The sequence below is a fragment of the Dermacentor andersoni genome, chromosome 3 (genome assembly GCF_023375885.2).
Source record: "Dermacentor andersoni chromosome 3, qqDerAnde1_hic_scaffold, whole genome shotgun sequence".
In the NCBI taxonomy this organism is placed as follows: Eukaryota; Metazoa; Arthropoda; class Arachnida; order Ixodida; family Ixodidae; genus Dermacentor; species Dermacentor andersoni.
Genome location: NC_092816.1, coordinates 168,275,594 through 168,299,523, shown reverse-complemented (window position 1 = coordinate 168,299,523; position 23,930 = coordinate 168,275,594). Strand labels below are relative to the sequence as shown.

The 23,930-nt window shown below is 47.5% G+C and overlaps 16 non-coding genes across 16 annotated transcripts; all 16 read right to left on the bottom strand.

Moving 5' to 3' along the window:
- Positions 1 to 3,116: 3,116 nt before the first annotated feature.
- TRNAA-UGC (transfer RNA alanine (anticodon UGC)) lies at positions 3,117 to 3,188 on the bottom strand. The gene has a single exon. It is a non-coding gene; the product is annotated as a tRNA-Ala (tRNA).
- A 956-nt stretch (positions 3,189 to 4,144) lies between these two features.
- TRNAA-UGC (transfer RNA alanine (anticodon UGC)) lies at positions 4,145 to 4,216 on the bottom strand. The gene has a single exon. It is a non-coding gene; the product is annotated as a tRNA-Ala (tRNA).
- Positions 4,217 to 4,837: 621 nt separating this feature from the next.
- TRNAA-UGC (transfer RNA alanine (anticodon UGC)) lies at positions 4,838 to 4,909 on the bottom strand. The gene has a single exon. It is a non-coding gene; the product is annotated as a tRNA-Ala (tRNA).
- Positions 4,910 to 5,173: 264 nt separating this feature from the next.
- TRNAA-UGC (transfer RNA alanine (anticodon UGC)) lies at positions 5,174 to 5,245 on the bottom strand. The gene has a single exon. It is a non-coding gene; the product is annotated as a tRNA-Ala (tRNA).
- A 1,092-nt stretch (positions 5,246 to 6,337) lies between these two features.
- TRNAA-UGC (transfer RNA alanine (anticodon UGC)) lies at positions 6,338 to 6,408 on the bottom strand. The gene has a single exon. It is a non-coding gene; the product is annotated as a tRNA-Ala (tRNA).
- Positions 6,409 to 6,672: 264 nt separating this feature from the next.
- TRNAA-UGC (transfer RNA alanine (anticodon UGC)) lies at positions 6,673 to 6,743 on the bottom strand. The gene has a single exon. It is a non-coding gene; the product is annotated as a tRNA-Ala (tRNA).
- Positions 6,744 to 11,880: 5,137 nt separating this feature from the next.
- On the bottom strand, positions 11,881 to 11,951 carry TRNAA-UGC (transfer RNA alanine (anticodon UGC)). Its single transcript has one exon. It is a non-coding gene; the product is annotated as a tRNA-Ala (tRNA).
- A 5,382-nt stretch (positions 11,952 to 17,333) lies between these two features.
- Positions 17,334 to 17,405, bottom strand: TRNAA-UGC (transfer RNA alanine (anticodon UGC)). The gene has a single exon. It is a non-coding gene; the product is annotated as a tRNA-Ala (tRNA).
- Positions 17,406 to 18,004: 599 nt separating this feature from the next.
- Positions 18,005 to 18,076, bottom strand: TRNAA-UGC (transfer RNA alanine (anticodon UGC)). Its single transcript has one exon. It is a non-coding gene; the product is annotated as a tRNA-Ala (tRNA).
- A 265-nt stretch (positions 18,077 to 18,341) lies between these two features.
- Positions 18,342 to 18,413, bottom strand: TRNAA-UGC (transfer RNA alanine (anticodon UGC)). Its single transcript has one exon. It is a non-coding gene; the product is annotated as a tRNA-Ala (tRNA).
- Positions 18,414 to 18,678: 265 nt separating this feature from the next.
- TRNAA-UGC (transfer RNA alanine (anticodon UGC)) lies at positions 18,679 to 18,750 on the bottom strand. Its single transcript has one exon. It is a non-coding gene; the product is annotated as a tRNA-Ala (tRNA).
- Positions 18,751 to 19,350: 600 nt separating this feature from the next.
- TRNAA-UGC (transfer RNA alanine (anticodon UGC)) lies at positions 19,351 to 19,422 on the bottom strand. The gene has a single exon. It is a non-coding gene; the product is annotated as a tRNA-Ala (tRNA).
- A 265-nt stretch (positions 19,423 to 19,687) lies between these two features.
- Positions 19,688 to 19,759, bottom strand: TRNAA-UGC (transfer RNA alanine (anticodon UGC)). Its single transcript has one exon. It is a non-coding gene; the product is annotated as a tRNA-Ala (tRNA).
- Positions 19,760 to 20,024: 265 nt separating this feature from the next.
- On the bottom strand, positions 20,025 to 20,096 carry TRNAA-UGC (transfer RNA alanine (anticodon UGC)). The gene has a single exon. It is a non-coding gene; the product is annotated as a tRNA-Ala (tRNA).
- A 265-nt stretch (positions 20,097 to 20,361) lies between these two features.
- On the bottom strand, positions 20,362 to 20,433 carry TRNAA-UGC (transfer RNA alanine (anticodon UGC)). The gene has a single exon. It is a non-coding gene; the product is annotated as a tRNA-Ala (tRNA).
- A 598-nt stretch (positions 20,434 to 21,031) lies between these two features.
- Positions 21,032 to 21,103, bottom strand: TRNAA-UGC (transfer RNA alanine (anticodon UGC)). Its single transcript has one exon. It is a non-coding gene; the product is annotated as a tRNA-Ala (tRNA).
- Between the last annotated feature and the right edge of the window lie 2,827 nt (positions 21,104 to 23,930).

Below are 23,930 nucleotides of genomic sequence, written 5' to 3'. Positions count from 1 at the left end.
ATATTTTCATTTGGTATGCTTCATTGAAAATTGCGGTCAAGATAGGAGCTAGGTGGCTTTTGAACGATTTGTACCAAGCGGCACAAAGACCGTCTGGACCTGGTGACTTGCCAGGGTTCAGGTCTTCGATGGCCTTTATCACTTCCTGTTCAGTTATTTGTCCTTCCAACGTTTCTTTAACGTCACTCGACAGCTGTGGCATTCGCTGCAAAAATAAGTCCTTGAAACTTTGCATGTTGACGGGCCTGAATGCGAAAAGCTTTTGGAAATGTTCAAAGAAGGCACGCCCTATATTCTTCGTATCAGTTACTACCAGCCCGTTATATTCGATGGCCTCAATCTGTTTGCGTCTGGAGTGCTTTTTTTCTAATCCCAGTGCTCTTTTCGAAGGCATTTCCCCGCATGCTAGTCTTTCTGCTCTCGCGCGCACGAGCGCACCTCGATAACGCTCTTCATCGAAAACCTCGAGCTTTTTCTTAATAGCACGCATATCTTCTTGATAAGCTCCGGGTTGCATGCATTCGAGCGTCACGAATTTTTCCAGTAATGTTTTTAAATCCCTTTCTCTTGCCTTCTCTTCATATCGTAGTACGCTACTTCTTTCAATTGCCTTGATTTTAATAGTTTGTTTCGACAGCTCCCATTCCTCGCCCAATTTCATAGAACTGTCTTTTCCAAAAGAATTCAGAGCATTCACTACCGTCTCGTTAAAAGTATCGTCCCGTAGAAGCTCAGCATTCATTTTCCACAGTTCCCAGACGAATTCGTTTCGTTCTTTTTTGCGGCCCACCCTGCATTTTACCAGGCAGTGGTCAGAAAAGGATACGGCAGTAACTGCATAGCACTGGCATTTTTCTACTAAATGATATGACAGGTAGATACGGTCTAATCGTGCATGACTTGTTCCCTGGAAGTGGGTGTACTTCACTTCTCGGTCAGCCCCGAAACACTGAGCGATATCCTCTAATTCAAATTCATGTATGATCTGCGCCATGATATCGCTGCTTTTGTCGTAAATTACGCGTCGCGTAGACCTGTCTTCGATGTTCAATACACAATTGAAGTCCCCAACACAGGCTATCGTTTTGTGCACAGACAAGTGGTGCCTCAAGTTCAAAAAGAAATTTACCCTTTCTTGCACCGTATTAGGCGCATAAATGCACAGCACGCGCCATTGGACATCGCAATAGCTGAAATCACAAACGACAAGTCGACCGGAAGAGCACGAGAAGTAACCGTCTATAACCAGGCCTGGAAGCTTCCTCACGAACAAGACACACCCCGCCGAAGTCCCTAAGGCGTGGCTCACTACCGTATAGTAGTTGTACGTGAACCTTTGCACCATGCTCCCGGTCTCTTCCTCGCCGTCTACCTTGGTTTCTTGCACTGCTAAAACGTCGAGGTCGTGGTCCACTAGCAGTCGATACACCTGACTCTGTTTCCTTTTGGCGGCCAGACCTCGAACGTTTAGCGTGCCGAGGCTAAGCGACGGGTTGGTAGCCATTACTGATTTAAACGGGAGGGGAGAAGGCCCGGAGCATGGTGCTCACCTTAACGTCTAGCTGACCGCTAGACGCCTCCGTGGCCATCCGGTGGCCGTCGTCCGAGTTCGTCTTTGGTCGGCTTCGGGGTGAGCCTACGGTCAGCCTCCAGGTTAGGCTTAGGCTTGAGGGTGGAGCGCCTGCCGGGTAGCGTCTTAGCTGGCGGCGCCTCGGAGTCACCGCTGGCCTTTCCGTCCACTTTCTCCTCCTGCTGCAGGGACCTCTTCACCGGTGCCGAGACGCTTTCGACGCGGGCGCTAGCAGGGGTCGCGTTGTCGTTTTCCGCTGCCTCCGTAGTATCTGTAGCCGGCTGGCGGCTCTCATTTTCTGTCTGGGTCACCCTGACGCTGATTAGTGCGGTTTCTGGCTCGTCGGGAGGAGGGACATTATTCGGTCCTCCTTTAGTCGGCGTCGTCGTCCCGCTCGCTTCTGCCACCGCATTGCCGCTTCCAGCTCCCTTGGCCGCATCCTCGGCCTCGGTCACGTCCATCATGTGGTCTGATGTCAACGGCTCGCTCTCCGCCGACCCCGCGGCTGCTGCGTATGAACGTACACAGTCCGTGTCGTTGTGTCCGAAAAGCCTGCACCGGGAGCAACGGGGAACCTTACATTCTCGACGAACGTGACCAGAGCCCCGGCAGCGCAGGCACTGCATGGGGCGACCTGGGGCTACGACCAGCGCAAGCTCGCCGGCGACGCGGATCTGGTGGGGCAGGTCGTCGACTTTCAGTCCAGCCTTCAGCTGCAGCAGCACAGCTCGGGTCGTCGAGCCCTTGTCGGAAACGCCATCCACCCGCCAGCGCTCCCGGGTTACTTCCGTGACTTTGCCAAAGGAAGCCAGCGCAGTCTTTACGTCTTCATCATCCACACCATGAAGAAGCCAGTGAAGACGAAGCTTCACCTGCTGTTCTTTAGGGTCGATGACCAGGCAGCGACGCCCCTTGACCTGAAGCTCCTTCAGTGCAGCCAGCTTTTGGGCCATCTCGGCTGTCTTCATCGTCACAGCCCATACGTGGTTGATTTGGTACGCTCCAAGGGCGACGACGCCAGAGAGCATACCAAGAGCTTGAAGCGCGTCCCGAAAATCCTCTACGCGAAACGGGCGAACACGAGTGTCGCCGTGCAAAAAAACTGTGTTTAACACGATGCGTCCTGTAGGTAGACGAGGCAAAATAATCTGGTAGTCCTTATCTTCCGATGTCGAAAGCCTGTTGCCGCGGCTAACAGCCGCATAAGCCGCTCCACTGGAGCTCATGATCCCGCGATCCGTTCAGCTCGGGAGCCGGAAGCAGAATGATGAGCTATACCCCCGAATTGCGTTTAAACGGGAATATTACGCACTTCATGTAGTATAGTAATAGAATCGTATCAAAAATTGAGCAGTTTTGATCCAATCACGCGCGTTATGGCTTGAAGCGCTAAGGCCTACACTTACTACTATGTGGCGGCGGAGGAAGTCAGTGCTCGGAAGGCGATTCCTTCAGTGCGCATTGCGTGCTATTATGTGCGCAGTGCGAAAGAATTAGTTCATCGTTTTCACTATTGTATAAAAAAATAAAAATTACGCAGCCAACGTGGAGGTACCGGGGATCGAACCCGGGGCTTCTCGCATGCAAAGCGAGCGCTCTACCTCTGAGCTATACCACCGAATTACGTTTAAGCGGGAATATTACGCACTTCATGTAGTATTGTAATAGAATCGTATCAAAAATTGAGCAGTTTTGATCCAATCACGTGCGTTATGGCTTGAAGCGCTAAGGCCTACATTTGCTACTATGTGGCGGCGGAGGAAGTCAGTGCTCGGAAGGCGATTCCTTCAGTGCGCATTGCGTGCTATTATGTGCGCAGTGCGAAAGAATTAGTTCATCGTTTTCACTATTGTATAAAAAAATAAAAATTACGCAGCCAACGTGGAGGTTCGATCCCCGTGGCGCAGCCAACCGGGGATCGAACCCGGGGCTTCTCGCATGCAAAGCAAGCGCTCTACCTCTGAGCTATACCCCCGAATTACGTTTAAACGGGAATATTACGCACTTCATGTAGTATAGTAATAGAATCGTATCAAAAATTGAGCAGTTTTGATCCAATCACGCGCGTTATGGCTTGAAGCGCTAAGGCCTACACTTACTACTATGTGGCGGCGGAGGAAGTCAGTGCTCGGAAGGCGATTCCTTCAGTGCGCATTGCGTGCTATTATGTGCGCAGTGCGAAAGAATTAGTTCATCGTTTTCACTATTGTATAAAAAAATAAAAATTACGCAGCCAACGTGGAGGTACCGGGTATCGAACCCGGGGCACTCGCATGCAAAGCGAGCGCTCTACCTCTGAGCTATACCCCAGAATTACGTTTAAACGGGAATATTACGCACTTCATGTAGTATAGTAATAGAATCGTATGAAAAATTGAGCAGTTTTGATCCAATCACGTGCGTTATGGCTTGAAGCGCTAAGGCCTACACTTACTACTATGTGGCGGCGGAGGAAGTCAGTGCTCGGAAGGCGATTCCTTCAGTGCGCATTGCGTGCTATTATGTGCGCAGTGCGAAAGAATTAGTTCATCGTTTTCACTATTGTATAAAAAAATAAAAATTACGCAGCCAACGTGGAGGTACCGGGGATCGAACCCGGGGCTTCTCGCATGCAAAGCGAGCGCTCTACCTCTGAGCTATACCACCGAATTACGTTTAAGCGGGAATATTACGCACTTCATGTAGTATTGTAATAGAATCGTATCAAAAATTGAGCAGTTTTGATCCAATCACGTGCGTTATGGCTTGAAGCGCTAAGGCCTACATTTGCTACTATGTGGCGGCGGAGGAAGTCAGTGCTCGGAAGGCGATTCCTTCAGTGCGCATTGCGTGCTATTATGTGCGCAGTGCGAAAGAATTAGTTCATCGTTTTCACTATTGTATAAAAAAATAAAAATTACGCAGCCAACGTGGAGGTTCGATCCCCGTGGCGCAGCCAACCGGGGATCGAACCCGGGGCTTCTCGCATGCAAAGCAAGCGCTCTACCTCTGAGCTATACCCCCGAATTACGTTTAAACGGGAATATTACGCACTTCATGTAGTATAGTAATAGAATCGTATGAAAAATTGAGCAGTTTTGATCCAATCACGTGCGTTATGGCTTGAAGCGCTAAGGCCTACACTTACTACTATGTGGCGGCGGAGGAAGCCGGTGCTCGGAAGGCGATTTCTTCAGTGCGCATTGCGTGCTATTATGTGCGCAGTGCGAAAGAATTAGTTCATCGTTTTCACTATTGTATAAAAAAATAAAAATTACGCAGCCAACGTGGAGGTACCGGGGATCGAACCCGGGGCTTCTCGCATGCAAAGCGAGCGCTCTACCTCTGAGCTATACCCCCGAATTACGTTTAAATGGGAATATTACGCACTTCATGTAGTATTGTAATAGAATCGTATCAAAAATTGAGCAGTTTTGATCCAATCACGTGCGTTATGGCTTGAAGCGCTAAGGCCTACACTTACTACTATGTGGCGGCGGAGGAAGCCGGTGCTCGGAAGGCGATTTCTTCAGTGCGCATTGCGTGCTATTATGTGCGCAGTGCGAAAGAATTAGTTCATCGTTTTCACTATTGTATAAAAAAATAAAAATTACGCAGCCAACGTGGAGGTACCGGGGATCGAACCCGGGGCTTCTCGCATGCAAAGCGAGCGCTCTACCTCTGAGCTATACCTTTTTTTTTTTTTTTTCTTTATTGCCGGAAGTTTCACCAAGCTAACACAAAGGGCATCATTTCTTGAAATAAGGTAAGTGATACATAAACATACACAAACACACATTCAACTTTGTGCGCATGCATATTGTGCGGTCAGTCACATTGTGGCTGGCCATGTCCAGTTTAAAATTCCTTTAAAGTGGCGAGGGGCTCAATCCTCGCCAGCCAATCCGGAGGACATTCTTGTTGTTTAATTACATCAATGAACTTGGAAATATCGTCCCGGAAGAGCAGCCGCGCAGGCCGGCTGTCAGGCTCACAAAAGAAACCGGCCATTCGAGCCCTCCATAAACAGTGGAGGCCCATTAGCATAATTAAGTCCAAAGGCAAGCCGTCCTCATTTTCTACTGTCAGAAATCTAATACCTAATGGACTTAAAGGCAATTCTTTCTGTAGTGTTCTTTGAAGAACGTCCCAAAAGAAAACCCCTGCCCAACAATGCAAAAAAACATGGTCAATTGTTTCTAATTGCTTACATATAAGGCAATTTGCTCCCCATGGTAAATAAAAACCCTTCTCTTGTAAAAAGGCCCGTACCGGCAAAGTTCCGGTATGCAACTTAAAGAAAAAGGATTTAGTGCTTGGCTGCACCTGCATTTTCTTAACACGCTTTAACACGTCGTTTCCTTGTCCTCCACTGTTTATGGCTCTGTACATCGGAACCGGCATAATTATGTCAACTACATCCCTGTACAATTTTTGACAGTGTCCGTTTTCTGTCCGTACGTTTTTCTAATGATTATCTCTTTTCGGTGTCGCGGAAAAAAAAAAAAACTGAGCTATACCCCCGAATTACGTTTAAACGGGAATATTACGCACTTCATGTAGTATTGTAATAGAATCTTATCAAAAATTGAGCAGTTTTGATCCAATCACGTGCATTATGGCTTGAAGCGCTAAGGCCTACACTTACTACTATGTGGCGGCGGAGGAAGCCGGTGCTCGGAAGGCGATTTCTTCAGTGCGCATTGCGTGCTATTATGTGCGCAGTGCGAAAGAATTAGTTCATCGTTTTCACTATTGTATAAAAAAATAAAAATTTCGCAGCCAACGTGGAGGTACCGGGTATCGAACCCGGGGCACTCGCATGCAAAGCGAGCGCTCTACCTTTGAGCTATACCGCCGAATTACGTTTAAACGGGAATATTACGCACTTCATGTAGTATTGTAATAGAATCGTATCAAAAATTGAGCAGTTTTGATCCAATCACGCGCGTTATGGCTTGAAGCGCTAAGGCCTACACTTACTACTATGTGGCGGCGGAGGAAGCCGGTGCTCGGAAGGCGATTTCTTCAGTGCGTATTGCGTGCTATTATGTGCGCAGTGCGAAAGAATTAGTTCATCGTTTTCACTATTGTATAAAAAATTAAAAATTTCGCAGCCAACGTGGAGGTACCGGGTATCGAACCCGGGGCACTCGCATGCAAAGCGAGCGCTCTACCTCTGAGCTATACCCCTTTTTTTTTTTTTTTTTTCTTTATTGCCGTTTTGGACGCATAACACAAAGTAACATGATAAAACACTTCAGCCACACTTGGGCTGACGCGAGTGGTGCTAAAATCTTTTCAATTGGACTAATTCATCAAGTAGTGGTATCCACTCTGGTGGATCAGTCCGTGCCCTGAAACATTCTCGAAGATAAAGAACACTTTCGATGAAGTTTTCACGTGTGGTACTGGTATTTATGTCTGCATGTCGCACCTGCATTCGCGTTTTCCACAGACTGTGGAGGCCAAGGAGCATGATTAAGTCGTAGGGCACTTCTTCACTATCAACTGGTAAGTACCGGATGCCGTAAGGATTTAAAGGGAGTTCCTTTTTAATCGTCCTCTGAAGGACATCCCAGTAAAAAATGGGATCCCAACATTCTAGGAAGACATGTTCCACTGTCTCGGGCTTCCTGCATAACAAGCAGTTTGTTGTCCATGGCACGAATAGCCCTTTATCATGCAGCCAGGTTTTAACAGGCAGCGTACCGGAATGCAGTTTAAAAAAAAAGGTTTTGACAACTGGTCTAACGGGCATGTTCTTAATTCTTTTTAAAATATCTTGCCCTGGGCCTCCAAAGTGTGGTGTCCGATAAATGGGTACCGGCAACATCACGTCAACCAACGCTTTGTACAGCTTTTTCTTATTGACATTGCATAGGTACTCAGGGCTGAAACGTACTTCCAACATCTTGTACGACAGAACAACCTCGCGCAAGTATCCTGTCACGGCACCACACATGTTATCACAGGAGACCAGCCTTCCAGGGAGCAGTCTCTGTAGGCGTACTTGCATAACAGTTCTTAGAAAGGGATCACTTTGATCACGCAAAAACATAAATCGCGAGACCACTTGACGCAAAAAAAGATGCGCCAGGCCAAGGCCTCCGCTTTTAACGGAAACAAACAGGTTAGTTCGGCTGGTTCTTTCCCAGGTGGACGCCCAAACAAAAACAGCAAAAACACGATGCATTTTTTGAATAGCTGTTCGGGTCGCACACAGCACATTCATGACATACCAGAGCTTCGAAATTAAAAAGACATTACAGATAGAGGCACGGGAAAACATTGATAGCTGTCTTCCTTGCCACGCGACCGCTTTCTCTTTCATTCTCGAAGTTTCTTCTTTCCAGTACGAGCTGGGATCCCGATAACAATCCAGAGGTACTCCTAGATACCGCGTTGGCAAGGTGGACCATCGAAGCCGAGAAAAACAACCCGGTGTTACGTCCCATTCGCCATGCCAAAAACCGAAACTTTTTCCCCAATTGATCTGACTTCCAGTCTGAGCGCAGAATTTCTCAATCACAATTGTCGCTTCACAGATGCTCTGTCTATCAGCGCAAAAAACCGCTATATCGTCAGCATACGTGAGTACTTTCACGTGTGATGACTGCAGTCTGTAACCTGAAATTCGGTCAGAGTTGATAATTGCCAGGCATAGTGGCTCTAAATACACTGCGAAAAGCAAGGGGGAAAGCGGGCATCCCTGTCTTACTGAAGAACGTACAGCAAGTTTGTCAGTGAGATCGCCATTAACTATAATGCGGGTCGTACAGTTCTTGTAGGCCATTTTTACGCCCTCTACTATAATGTCACCTAGTTTGGAGTGTTCCAGGATGGAAAAAAGGATTTCGTGGGAGACGCGGTCAAAGGCTTTCGCCAAGTCGAGCTGCATCATTGCTATCTGACCGCCAACTGCATCGACACATTCTAATACGTTGCGTGCGACATGTATATTTGTAGCGATGCTACGGCCTTTAATTCCACACGTCTGATGAGACCCTACCAATTTCGTGATCACAGCCTGCAGTCTTTTTGCTAGAACCTTCATAAATACTTTGTAGTCGACGTTGGTGAGACTAATCGGTCGATATGACCCCACCAACAGTCGTTCTTCCGGATCATCAGTCTTGGGAATTAGAACTATGTGGGACGTATTGAAAGACAATGGAACCTGTTTGCGCTCATAAGCCTGAGTTATCACATGGAGCATGCACTGTGCAACAGGAAGCTTAAAGGTTTTATAAAAGGCCGCACTTAGCCCATCTGGTCCAGGAGCTTTCCCAGATGGTAGGTCGTCTATTGCTTTTTCTATCTCCTGTAAAGTTATAGGCAGTTCAAGACGTTCCTTAATTTCATCATCTAGTCTTGGCACCAGCCTCAAGAAGTCTACATGGAAGCCTTCTATGGTCTCGAGCTTATTGCTAAGAAGTTCTGTGAAATGTTCGGCTATAGCACACTGAATGTCTCTCGCATCTTCCGAAGTCCGGCTGTCAAATCGGATGCTCCTAATTTCTTTCTGGCAAGCGTATCTTTTCTCGTCTTATAGCGCTCGTTTTGTCGGCGTTTCGCCAGCCCACAATTTTTCAGACCTTGCGCGTATGACGGCGGCCCTATACCTGTCGGCGTCGATTCTTTCGAGCTGGCATTTCACTTCCCGTATTTCTTTCGTGAAAGTTCCCGGCGCGCTATTTTCCATGCTCAGCATCCATTCAAGTTGCCCGTTCATTTCTTTTTCTTTCTCTTTATAGCGAGCCACGCTGCTCTTTTCTATTGCTTTCATTTTTACCCACTCTTTGAACCCCTCCCATTCAGTTGCAAAACTAGCTGGCTGCGCGTCTAGCAGTTTGTCTAGCTTGGTCTTTACTTGCATAATGAACCCTTCATCCTCCAAAAGCTTTGTGTTCAATTTCCATAAGTGCCAGTTAAAGCGCAATTTCCTGCCCTTCATTCCTAAAGTCATGCTCACGAGGCAATGATCACTGAAAGGCACAGGTTTAACGTCATAACTTGAGCATAGCGGCATAAGATCGACAGATACATACATTCTGTCTAGTCTCGCATGGCTCTCCCGCTGAAAGTGCGTGTATTCTGGGTGGGTCCCAGTGGAAAACACATTGCCAACATCCTCGAGACCATACTCATGCACAAGAGTATTCAAAACTTCAGAGCTCTTGTCTCTCAGTGGCCTAAACTTCACTCTGTCAGCTGCGGCGCACACACAGTTGAAGTCTCCCAGTACAAGCAAAAACTTGTCGCCATTCAACCATGGCTCAAGTGATTCAAAGAAAATTTTACGCTCGCTTTCTACATTAGGAGCATATACACAAACAATTCGCCACCAAAAATTCGAAAATGTGAAATCAGCAATCAAAAGGCGACCACTTGGGCATGCAAATACAGACTCTACGTTCACTCTTAACGTCTTGCGTATGAGTACAAGGCACCCATCCGACGTCCCAACAGAATGACAAACGCACACATGAAAGTTTGCTTGAAAGGAAGACACCATGCGGTCAGTGTGCTCTTGGCTCTCTATTTTCGACTCTTGTAAAGCAATTATGTCAATATCGTTATCCAGAAGAAGGCGATTAAGCTGGTATTGTCGCCTTCTTGCTCCCAGACCTCTGACGTTCAAAGTCGCAACTCGAAGTGGAGCAATAAGATTAAAAGCCATGTCTTAGAAGAAGAAACGCCTCTATCCGCATGGTGCCTACCTTCATGGTTGACGTAGCCTTCCTCACGATTGCCAGGACCTCTTGACACCGGTCGACCAACACAACCGGCGCTGACACCGACCAGGACACTGTGTTACTACGGAGGCTGTTTCCCCGCCTTCCGCGGGTCGGCCGGAAGGTTCGGCCGCGGTTTTAAAGACGAGCGTCTCACTCCCCCGGCCTTCGGCGGAGGCTCATCGCCGCTACCGCCTGGCTGCAGCTTGACGTCTCCGCTTTCTTCATGCGGACGTTTTCCAGCAATGGTGCTCGCCGCTTCCTGGTTCGTCTCCATGGTATCAATGCCGGGGGTCTCCACGCTGCTTTCTTTAGCGTCCGCGGCTTTCGCCGCCTCCTTTGCCTTGTCATCGTCGTCCTGTTCAGGCTTATGCTGCGCCTGTACACTACCATCTGTTGCGCCGGAGGGCCCCGCCTTCTGCTTCACCAGAGTCGTGAACGATGGCTGAGTATGCCGCTGTGGTTGTCCACCCACACGGGCTGCTTCCTCAGCATCCGTCTCGTCCATCAGCATCTCGGACGAGTCCTCGCTGGTTCCCGGGCCTGTAATGCTCGCGTAAGTGCGAGTACACTGGTCTTCTTCGTGCCCGAAGCGTCGGCAGATTCCGCAACGCGGGACTCGACATTCCTTGCGGATGTGGCCCGTACCGCGACACCGAAGGCACAGCGGGGGTCTGCCTGGTACCACGACAAGCGCCAACTCACCGCCAACGCTCAGCTGGTGTGGCAAGTCATCCAACTTCACGCGCGCTTTCAACTTAAGGGTGACAAGCCGGGTGGTTGATCCCTTCTCTGTCATACCTTGCACACGCCAGCGCTCCCGGGCTACTTCGGTAACTTTTCCATAGGGCGCAAAGGCGACACGCACGTCCTCATCAGGCACATTGTGTAGAAGCCAGTGGAGCTTCAGTCGAACGTCCTGGTTCGCCGGGTCAATCACCAGACAGCGCCGGTTTTTTACACGCAGCTCCCCGATGCTCGAGATCTTCTTCACCGCGTCCGCGTCCTTGAAGGTGATAGCCCAGACATGGCTCATGCGATACGCCCCCAGGGCGATAACATCCGGAAGAAGCGAATGCGGTGCCAATGCGTCACGGAAATCTTCAATCCGGTACGGTCGCGCCGTGATATCAGCGTGCAAAAAAACTGTATTTAAAACATAACGACCTGTTGGCAGACCTGGCAGAACAACTTGGTAGGTGCCCTCCTGTTCCATCGTCCTGTTTCCGCGGCCAGAATAGGCCGCTGTAGCCGCTCCAACGGAGCCCGTCATCATGCGTCCGTCACGCTCGGTGGCCGGAAGCAGAATCCCCTCTGAGCTATACCCCCGAATTACGTTTAAACGGGAATATTACGCACTTCATGTAGTATAGTAATAGAATCGTATGAAAAATTGAGCAGTTTTGATCCGATCACGTGCGTTATGGCTTGAAGCGCTAAGGCCTACATTTGCTACTATGTGGCGGCGGAGGAAGTCAGTGCTCGGAAGGCGATTCCTTCAGTGCGCATTGCGTGCTATTATGTGCGCAGTGCGAAAGAATTAGTTCATCGTTTTCACTATTGTATAAAAAAATAAAAATTACGCAGCCAACGTGGAGGTACCGGGTATCGAACCCGGGGCACTCGCATGCAAAGCGAGCGCTCTACCTCTGAGCTATACCCCCGATTTTTTTTTTTTTTATTGCCTGTTTTATAACAAATACACGATTCACAGCTATTCTCCGCTGCGATTACAAAACAAAAAAGACAGTTCAATGTGCGGGTGTACCTTGTCGTTTAATTTTGGTTTAAAAAGGCTGAATGTTTGCAAGCTGTTCAAATGCTCTTAACCACTCAGGTGGTTCGCTGAGCGCTTTAAACGCTTCGCGAATGTACAATACATTTTCAGCAAAATATTCTTTGGCCGGTTTTGACGCTCCTCATTACGCACCGCCATTCGTGTTTTCCACACGCTGTGCATGCAGAGTAACATCACCATATCACATGGCACGCCTTCTGTCTCTTCAAACGGTAAAAAACGGATTCCAAAAGGTGTTAAAGGAAATTCTTTTTTTAGTGTCCTTTGTAGAATGTCCCAAAGGAAGACTGAGTCCCTGCACTCCAGAAAAATATGCTCCATTGTCTCCGGTTTCTGACATATCTGGCAATTCACACTCCAGGGTACAAAGATCCCCTTCTCCTGCAGCCATGGCTTGACAGGAAGCGTGCCAGTGTGTAGCATGAAAAAAAAAGTTTTTGTTGTTGCTCTTACAGGCATTTTCTTAACTCTTTTTAAGACATTCTGCTCACGCCCCAGTGCATATACTGCACGGTATATTGGTACTGGACACATGATATTAACTAAATCTCGGTATAATCGCTTTCTTGCGACTGTGTTCAGGTATTTCAAAGAAAAGTGTACTTTTAGAAAACGGAAAGAGCTTATCACTTCAAACAAAAAACCTCGGACAACCACTTGACGTATGCCATACGACGTCACAATATATTCTGGCAGTGCGTCACCTAATCGCGTCTGGATAACGCACCGCAAAAAACAATCGCTTTCGTCGCGCAAGAACATGAAACGCGACACTACTTGTTTCAAAAATAAATGCGACAAACCCAACCCTCCTTTCTGCACAGCGTGAAACAGATTCAGACGACTCGTGCGCTCCCATCCTGATCCCCACACGAACATAGCAAAAACCCTGTGCAACTTTTGTACACACACTCGGGATATACATAAAACTTGCAACATATAAAACACTTTAGCGACAAGAAATAAATTGCAGACAGTGGCTCTCGTGAATATTGACAGATTCTTGCCTCCCCACTTCGTTGTTTGTGCTTTAGCCAGCTCAGTTTGTTCAGTCCATTGCGTCGTGGTATCGCGATAGTATTCCAAAGGAACACCAAGATAACTGGTTGGCGTATCTGTGAACGGTACTGTTTCTAACACTGCAGGCCGGCTGTCCCATTCACCGTGCCAGAAGCCTAAGCTTTTTGGCCAGCTTATGGCACTCCCCGTTAGACTGCAAAACTTTCTTGCATCCTTGACTGCCTCCCGAATGCTCTCTTGGTCAATGCAAAAAAGTGCGATGTCATCTGCGTAAGCTAGTATTTTTACTTCCTGAGTTAAAAGACGGTAGCCGCGAATGTTTTCGTTTTCTCGTACCTTCAAACAGAAAGGTTCAAGAAAAATCGCAAAAAGTAAGGGCGACAAAGGGCACCCCTGGCGCACACTGGATAATACTGGTATATTTTCGCTGAGTCTTTTATTGATTATAAGGTGAGCGGAGCAGTTCTCATAAGCCATGGCTACTCCGTCCTGAATCACTTCGCCTACATTAATGTGTTTTAGCAGGGCAAAAAGTATGCTGTGAGCAACCCTGTCAAAAGCTTTTTCTAGGTCTAACTGAACCATTGCTACACATTCGAGGTTCGCATCACAGCATTCCAATATACTCCTAGCGATGTGAATATTCGACAATATTGTTCTATTCCTAATACCGCATGTTTGGTGTGGGCCTACTATGGATTTAATAACTGACTGCATCCTTTTTCCGAGCACCTTCATGTAGATTTTATAATCCGAATTCGTAAGACTTATGGGCCTGTATCCAGCGACAGATTTCAGCTTTACCGTATCGGTGGTTTTCGGTATAAGCACAACATGACTTTTTCTGAATGATGGCGGCAAGTGCATAGTTTCATGAGCTTCTGATATTACACAGTGCAGTATCTCGCTTATTTCGGCCTTGAAAGTTTTATAGAAAGCTGCTCCTAGGCCGTCTGGTCCAGGCGCCTTTCCTTTACCCAAGTCTTCTATGGCTTCTGTAATTTCTTTCGCAGAGATCGGTCTCTCGAGTCCCTCTTTTATTTCGTCTTGTAATTTTGGCAGAAGTGTTAGAAAGGTGTTCACAAACTCTTCTGTTACGGGCACCTGCCTACCGAGCAACGCTCGGTAGTGTTCAACGAAAGCTTTTTCAATTACTTCTGGGTCTTTTGACATTGTGTTGTTAAAACAAATTTCTTTTATTATGTTTTTGGATGCGTAACCCTTTTCGTCACTGAGCGCGCGCTTAGTTGGCGCCTCTCCCAGCCACAGCCTCTCGGATCGTGCTCTTATCGCGGCTCCTTGGTAAATTTGAGCGTCCACCCTTTCAAGTTCGCGTTTAATTTCTCTAATCTGTTTCGAAAACAATCCCGGTATTGTGCACTCCGCGTTTAGAAAATAATCGAGCATGCTTTGCAGTTCTTTCTCTCTTTGTTTAGCTTTATGACGCATCACACAAGCCCTCTCGATCGCACTCATTTTCACTTCAATTTTAAACTGCTCCCACAGCTCAGCCCAATTTGTTGTAGCATCTATTTGCATTACGTCCATTTTTCCTTTTACCGTTTTGACAAACCATTCATCACTTAAGATCGTTTCGTTCATTTTCCACAGTTCCCAGTTAAAGTGAGACCCTCTATGTTTCGTGCCCAATGTACACGTTACTAGGCTGTGATCACTGAAGCTCACGTGCTTTACTGCGTAGCAATTGACCGTTCGCGCAAGGTTTGCTGATACGTACAAACGATCTAGTCGAGCGTGACTCTGCCCTTGGAAATGAGTAAAAACAACACTGTTACCGCTTAATATGCTTCCAACGTCTACTAAATCATAGTCTGCCACGATTGCGCAGAGTTGATGCGCACTTGTATCCCGTATTATGTTACTGGGCACCCTATCTTCGGACATGCAAACACAATTGAAGTCACCAAGAAGAACAACATTTCTTTCACACGTCAGGTGTGACTCAACAAAGTTAAAAAAAAATTTCCTATCACTAATTTTGTTTGGAGCGTACACACAGACAACTCGCCAATCAATATTATTGAAAGAGAAATCACATAGGACCAATCGCCCATCTTGGGCCGACATTACACTCTGCGCAAGAATACCTATTGAATTACGCAAAAATAAAAGACAGCCACCGGCCTTACCTACTCCATGACAAACACAAGTGTTGTAACGGGATTTAAAAACCTGAACCATTTTGTCCGTTTGCTCTTCGCTTTCAATTTTAGTTTCTTGAACAGCAAGAATATCTATGTCGTTTTCCAGCATCAGGCGACTTAATTGTGCTTGTCGCCGTCTAGCCGTTAGCCCTCGTACGTTAAGCGTGCCAATACGTATTGCTATTCCATGATTATTTGCCATTGAAAGAGAAGAGCAAGCACAAACTACAATACATTTCGGAGATCAAAGACCGCCAAACTTACAAAAAACAAAACCCTACACCATCATAAGCTCCGTCTCATACGGCGAAGGCATGACGTTACCAAATGCACTACTCATCATTCACTTAAAGGTTCCGCAGCACCTAGTCCTTACTGAGCCTTCTACCGAACAGCACCCCGCTACCGCGGGGGAACTGTCGGCGTTGTCCGCTTATCTGGTGGGACAGTCGGCGTCTGTCGCCCGTCTGGTGGGACGGTCGGCGTCTGCCGACCACCTGGCGGATTGGTCGGCGTCTGGCGCCCCTCAGGTGGATGTTCTCGCGTCGGCCTCCTCTCGAGCGGAACGTTCGGCTTGGGCTTGAGCGTAGACCGCCGGAAAGAGGAAGCCTTCATGGGTGGCCCTTCGCTGCTGTCACCGTCGTCTTGCTCAAGCCTGACATCTTGATCGGGTATTTCGCGAGGTCTCTTTGAGACGGCGCTGGCCTGGTCCATTTTCTCGCCGGATTCTTCGATGAAGGCAGCGCCAGAGTTGCCCTGTCGCAGAACGCCCTCGGCAGCCTCCGCGTCCCCCTCACTTTCACGCACCGAAGAATTTTCTGCAGACGGTTCACTTTGCACTTCATTCTTGGCCAGTGCCTCGCTACTGCCCTTTCTGGGTTGGCACTTGACGCTTGCCATGACCACTGGCTTCTCTTCCGTGCCTCGTGGGTCTCCGCCCGTTCCAGCAGTCTCTTCCGCGTCCGCTTGATCCATCAAGTGCTCGTCTAACGCGTCGCTCCGGCCAGACCCGGTCACGTTAGCGTAGCTTTTCACGCACTGGGTCTCGTCGTGGCCGAAACGACGACAGAGTCCACAGCGTGGCACACGGCACTCGCGCCGTATATGGCCGGTGCCGCGGCATCGGAGGCAGAGCGGAGCTCTGCCTGGAACAATCACGAGCGCATGGTCCTCTGATACTCGCAGCTGATGCGGGATGTCTTCCATGGTCATACCAGCCTTCAGCCGTAACGATACCAGACGCGTGTGAGAACCTTTGTCGCCGCACCGTGGTACTCGCCACCGCTCCCTGGAAATTTCAGTCACCGTTCCGAACGGCGCCAAGGCTGCTCTGACGTCCTCGTCGGGAGTCGTGTGAAGCAGCCAGAACAGCTTCATTCTAATATCCTGGTTGCAAGGGTCAATGGCGACGCAGCGGTGTTCTTTGACACCAAAGGCCTTCGCTGACAGCAGCTTCTTTTTTCCGACTTCGTCCTTGAATGTTATAGCCCAGACATGGTTCATCTGGTATGCCCCGAGGGCCACCACCTCCGGCAACAGCTTATGACGGTCAAGCGCATCGCGAAAATGTTCGACTCGATAGGGCCTGGCCTTCAAATCACCGTGCAAAAACACGGTATTACACACGGTCATACCTGATGGCAGATGCGGCAAAACAAGCTGGTAATCCTGTGAAGACGTTTCCGTAAGCCTGATACCGCGGCCCGGCTGGGCCGCATGAACCGCCCCTACGGAGCACAACACTCCGTGACCGTCCGCTGTGGTGCCCGGAAGTGGAATGCCCTGAGCTATACTCCCGAATTACGTTTAAACGGGAATATTACGCACTTCATGTAGTATTGTAATAGAATCGTATGAGAAATTGAGTAGTTTTGATCCAATCACGTGCGTTATGGCTTGAAGCGCTAAGACCTACACTTACTACTATGTGGCGGCGGAGGAAGTCAGTGCTCGGAAGGCGATTCCTCCAGTGCGCATTGCGTGCTATTATGTGCGCAGTGCCAAGTAATTAGTTCATCGTTTTCACTATTATATCAAAATAATAAAAATTGCGCAGCCACACGTGGAGGTACCGGGGATCGAACCCGGGGCTTCTCGCATGCAAAGCGAGCGCCCTACCTCTGAGCTATACCCCCGAATTACATTTAAACGGGAATATTACGCACTTCATGTAGTATTGTAATAGAATCGTATGAAAAATTGAGCAGTTTTGATCCAATCACGTGCGTTATGGCTTGAAGCGCTAAGGCCTACACTTACTACTATGTGGCGGCGGAGGAAGTCAGTGCTCGGAAGGCGATTCCTCCAGTGCGCATTGCGTGCTATTATGTGCGCAGTGCCAAATAATTAGTTCATCGTTTTCACTATTATATAAAAATAATAAAAATGACGCAGCCAACTTGGAAGTACCGGCGATCAAACCCGGGGCTTCTGGCAAGCAAAGCGAGTGCTCTACCTCTGAGCTATACCCCCGAATTACGTTTAAACGGGAATATTACGCACTTCATGTAGTATTGTAATAGAATCGTATGAGAAATTGAGCAGTTTTGATCCAATCACGTGCGTTATGGCTTGAAGCGCTAAGACCTACACTTACTACTATGTGGCGGCGGAGGAAGTCAGTGCTCGGAAGGCGATTCCTCCAGTGCGCATTGCGTGCTATTATGTGCGCAGTGCCAAATAATTAGATCATCGTTTTCACTATTATATCAAAATAATAATTACGCAGCACACGTGGAGGTACCGGGGATCGAACCCGGGGCTTCTCGCATGCAAAGCGAGCGCTCTACCTCTGAGCTATACCCCCGAATTACATTTAAACGGGAATATTACGCACTTGATGTAGTATTGTAATAGAATCGTATGAAAAATTGAGCAGTTTTGATCCAATCACGTGCGTTATGGCTTGAAGCGCTAAGGCCTACACTTACTACTATGTGGCGGCGGAGGAAGTCAGTGCTCGTACGGCGATTCCTCCAGTGCGCATTGCGTGCTATTATGTGCGCAGTGCCAAATAATTAGTTCATCGTTTTCACTATTATATAAAAATAATAAAAATTACGCAGCACATGTGGAGATACCGGGGATCGAACCCGGGGCTTCTCGCATGCAAAGCGAGCGCTCTACCTCTGAGCTATACCCCCGAATTACATTCAAACGGGAATATTACGCACTTCATGTAGTATTGTAGTAGAATCGTATGAGAAATTGAGTAGTTTTGATACAATCACGTGCGTTATGGCTTGAAGCGCTAAGACCTACACTTACTACTATGTGGCGGCGGAGGAAGTCAGTGCTCGGAAGGCGATTCCTCCAGTGCGCATTGCGTGCTATTATGTGCGCAGTGCCAAATAATTAGTTCATCGTTTTCACTATTATATCAAAATAATAAAAATTACGCAGCACACGTGGAGGTACCGGGGATCGAACCCGGGGCTTCTCGCATGCAAAGCGAGCGCTCTACCTCTGAGCTATACCCCCGAATTACATTTAAACGGGAATATTACGCACTTCATGTAGTATTGTAATAGAATCTTATGAAAAATTGAGCAGTTTTGATCCAATCACGTGCGTTTGGCTTGAAGCGCTAAGGCCTACACTTACTACTATGTGGCGGCGGAGGAAGTCAGTGCTCGGAAGGCGATTCCTCCAGTGCGCATTGCGTGCTATTATGTGCGCAGTGCCAAATAATTAGTTCATCGTTTTCACTATTATATAAAAATAATACAAATTACGCAGCACACGTGGAGATACCGCGGATCGAACCCGGCGCTTCTCGCATGCAAAGCGAGCGCTCTACCTCCTAGCTATACCCCCGAATTACATTCAAACGGGAATATTACGCACTTCATGTAGTATTGTAATAGAATCGTATGAGAAATTGAGCAGTTTTGATCCAATCACGTGCGTTATCGCTTGAAGCGCTAAGGCCTACACTTACTACTATGTGGCGGCGGAGGAAGTCAGTGCTCGGAAGGCGATTCCTCCAGTGCGCACTGCGTGCTATTATGTGCGCAGTGCCAAATAATTAGTTCATCGTTTTCACTATTGTATAAAAAAATAAAAATTACGCAGCACACGTGGAGGTACCGGGGATCGAACCCGGGGCTTCTCGCATGCAAAGCGAGCGCTCCACCTCTGAGCTATACCCCCGAATTACATTTAAACGGGAATATTACGCACTTCATGTAGTATTGTAATTGAATCGTATGAAAAATTGAGCAGTTTTGATCCAATCACGTGCGTTATGGCTTGAAGCGCTAAGGCCTACACTTACTACTATGTGGCGGCGGAGGAAGTCAGTGCTCGGAAGGCGATTCCTCCAGTGCGCATTGCGTGCTACTATGTGCGCAGTGCCAAATAATTAGTTCATCGTTTTCACTATTATATCAAAATAATAAAAATTACGCAGCACACGTGGAGGTACCGGGGATCGAACCCGGGGCTTCTCGCATGCAAAGCGAGCGCTCTACCTCTGAGCTATACCCCCCGAATTACATTTAAACGGGAATATTACGCACTTCATGTAGTATTGTAATTGAATCGTATGAAAAATTGAGCAGTTTTGATCCAATCACGTGCGTTATCGCTTGAAGCGCTAAGGCCTACACTTACTACTATGTGGCGGCGGAGGAAGTCAGTGCTCGGAAGGCGATTCCTCCAGTGCGCACTGCGTGCTATTATGTGCGCAGTGCCAAATAATTAGTTCATCGTTTTCACTATTGTATAAAAAAATAAAAATTACGCAGCACACGTGGAGGTACCGGGGATCGAACCCGGGGCTTCTCGCATGCAAAGCGAGCGCTCCACCTCTGAGCTATACCCCCGAATTACATTTAAACGGGAATATTACGCACTTCATGTAGTATTGTAATTGAATCGTATGAAAAATTGAGCAGTTTTGATCCAATCACGTGCGTTATGGCTTGAAGCGCTAAGGCCTACACTTACTACTATGTGGCGGCGGAGGAAGTCAGTGCTCGGAAGGCGATTCCTCCAGTGCGCATTGCGTGCTATTATGTGCGCAGTGCCAAATAATTAGTTCATCGTTTTCACTATTATATCAAAATAATAAAAATTACGCAGCACACGTGGAGGTACCGGGGATCGAACCCGGGGCTTCTCTCATGCAAAGCGAGCGCTCTACCTCTGAGCTATACCCCCGAATTACATTTAAACGGGAATATTACGCACTTCATGTAGTATTGTAATAGAATCTTATGAAAAATTGAGCAGTTTTGATCCAATCACGTGCGTTTGGCTTGAAGCGCTAAGGCCTACACTTACTACTATGTGGCGGCGGAGGAAGTCAGTGCTCGGAAGGCGATTCCTCCAGTGCGCATTGCGTGCTATTATGTGCGCAGTGCCAAATAATTAGTTCATCGTTTTCACTATTATATAAAAACAATAAAAATGACGCAGCCAACGTGGAAGTACCGGCGATCGAACCCGGGGCTTCTGGCAAGCAAAGCGAGCGCTCTACCTCTGAGCTATACCCCCGAATTACGTTTAAACGGGAATATTACGCACTTCATGTAGTATTGTAATAGAATCGTATGAGAAATTGAGCAGTTTTGATCCAATCACGTGTGTTATGGCTTGAAGCGCTAAGACCTACACTTACTACTATGTGGCGGCGGAGGAAGTCAGTGCTCGGAAGGCGATTCCTCCAGTGCGCATTGCGTGCTATTATGTGCGCAGTGCCAAATAATTAGTTCATCGTTTTCACTATTATATCAAAATAATAATTACGCAGCACACGTGGAGGTACCGGGGATCGAACCCGGGGCTTCTCGCATGCAAGGCGAGCGCTCTACCTCTGAGCTATACCCCCCCTTCTTTTTTTTTTTTCTTTATTGCCGTCTTGGACGTGTAATACAAAGTAAGATATGGTAAAACACTTCAGCCACACTTGGGCTGAGGCGAGTGGTGCTAAAAACTTTTCATTTGTGACAAATCATCAAACAGTGATATCCACTCTGGTGGATCAGTCTGAGCCCTGAAACATTCGCGAAGATAAACTACACTTTCGATGAAGTTTTCACGTGTGGATCTTGTATTTATGTCTGCATGTCGCACCTGCATTCGCGTTTTCCACAAACTGTGGAGGCCAAGAAGCATAATTAAATCGTAGGGCACTTCTTCACTTTCAACTGATAAGTACCGGATGCCGTAAGGACTTAAAGGGAGTTCCTTTTTAATCGTCCTCTGAAGGACATCCCAATAAAAAATTGGATTCCAACATTCTAGGAAAACATGTTCCACTGTCTCGGGCTTCCTGCATAACAAGCAGTTTGTTGTCCATGGCACGAAAAAACCTTTATCATGCAGCCAGGTTTTAACAGGCAGCGTACCGGAATGCAGCTTAAAAAAAAAGGTTTTGACCACAGGTCTAACGGGCATGTTCTTAACTCTTTTTAAAATATCTTACCCTGGGCCTCCAAAGTGTGGTGTCCGATAAATGGGTACCGGCAACATCACGTCAACCAACGCTTTGTACAGCTTTTTCTTATTGACATTACATAGGTATTCAGGGCTGAAACGTACTTCCAGCATCTTGCACGAAAGAACAACCTCGCGCAAGTATCCTGTCACAGCACCACACATGTTATCACAGGAGACTACCCTTCCAGGGAGCAGTCTCTGTAGGCGCACTTGCATAACAGATCTTAGAAAGGGATCACTTTGATCACGCAAAAACATAAATCGCGAGACCACTTGACGCAAAAAAAGATGCGCCAGGCCAAGGCCTCCGCTTTTAACGGAAACAAACAGGTTAGTTCGGCTAGTTCTTTCCCAGGTGGACGCCCAAATAAAAACAGCAAAAACACGATGCATTTTTTGAATAGCTGTTCGGGTCGCACACAGCACATTCATGACATACCAGAGCTTCGAAATCAAAAAGACATTACAGATAGAGGCACGGAAAAACATTGATAGCTGTCTTCCTTGCCACGCGACCGCTTTCTCTTTCATTCTCGAAGTTTCTTCTTTCCAGTACGAGCTGGGATCCCGATAACAATCCAGAGGTACTCCTAGATACCGCGTTGGCAAGGTGGACCATCGAAGCCGAGAAAAACAACCCGGTGTTACGTCCCATTCGCCATGCCAAAACCCGGAACTTTTTCCCCAATTGATCTGACTTCCAGTCTGAGCGCAGAATTTTTCAATCACAATTGTCGCTTCACAGATGCTCTGTCTATCAGCGCAAAAAGCCGCTATATCGTCAGCATACGCGAGTACTTTCACGTGTGATGACTGCAGTCTGTAACCTGAAATTCGGTCAGAGTTGATAATTGCCAGGCATAGCGGCTCTAAATACACTGCAAAAAGCAAGGGGGAAAGCGGGCATCCCTGTCTTACTGAAGAACGTACAGCAAGTCTGTCAGTGAGATCGCCATTAACTATAATGCGGGTCGTACAGTTCTTGTAGGCCATTTTTTACGCCCTCTACTATAATGTCGCCTAGTTTGGAGTGTTGCAGGATGGAAAAAAGGATTTCGTGGGAGACGCGGTCAAAGGCTTTCGCCAAGTCGAGCTGCATCATTGCTATCTGACCGCCAACTGCATCGACGCACTCTAATACGTTGCGTGCGACATGTATATTTGTAGCGATGCTACGGCCTTTAATTCCACACGTCTGGTGAGACCCTACCAATTTCGTGATCACAGACTGCAGTCTTTTTTGCTAGAACCTTCATAAATACTTTGTAGTCGACGTTGGTGAGACTAATCGGTCGATATGACCCCACCAACAGTCGTTCTTCCGGATCATCAGTCTTGGGAATGAGAACGATGTGAGACGTGTTGAAAGACAATGGAACCTGTTTGCGTTCATAAGCCTCAGTTATCACATGGAGCATGCACTGTGCAACAGGAAGCTTAAAGGTTTTATAAAAGGCCGCACTTAGCCCATCTGGTCCAGGAGCTTTCCCAGATGGTAGGTCGTCTATTGCTTTTTTTATCTCCTGTAAAGTTATAGGCAGTTCAAGACGTTCCTTAATTTCATCATCTAGTCTTGGCACCAGCCTCAAGAAGTCTACATGGAAGCCTTCTATGGTCTCGAGCTTATTGCTAAGAAGTTCTGTGAAATGTTCGGCTATAGCACACTGAATGTCTCTCGCATCTTCCGAAGTCCGGCCGTCAAATCGGATGCTCCTAATTTCTTTCTGGCAAGCGTATCTTTTCTCGTCTGATAGCGCTCGTTTTGTCGGCGTTTCGCCAGCCCACAATTTTTCAGACCTTGCACGTATGACGGCGGCCCTATACCTGTCCGCGTCGATTCTTTCGAGCTGGCATTTCACTTCCCGTATTTCTTTCGTGAAAGTTCCCGGCGCGCTATTTTCCATGCTCAGCATCCATTCAAGTTGCCCGTTCATTTCTTTTTCTTTTTCTTTCTCTTTATAGCGAGCCACGCTGCTCTTTTCTATTGCTTTCATTTTTACCCACTCTTTGAACCCCTCCCATTCAGTTGCAAAACTAGCTGGCTGCGCGTCTAGCAGTTTGTCTAGCTTGGCCTTTATTTGTATAATGAACCCTTCATCCTCCAAAAGCTTTGTGTTCAATTTCCATAAGTGCCAGTTAAAGCGCAATTTCCTGCCCTTCATTCCTAAAGTCATGCTCACGAGGCAATGATCACTGAAAGGCACAGGTTTAACGTC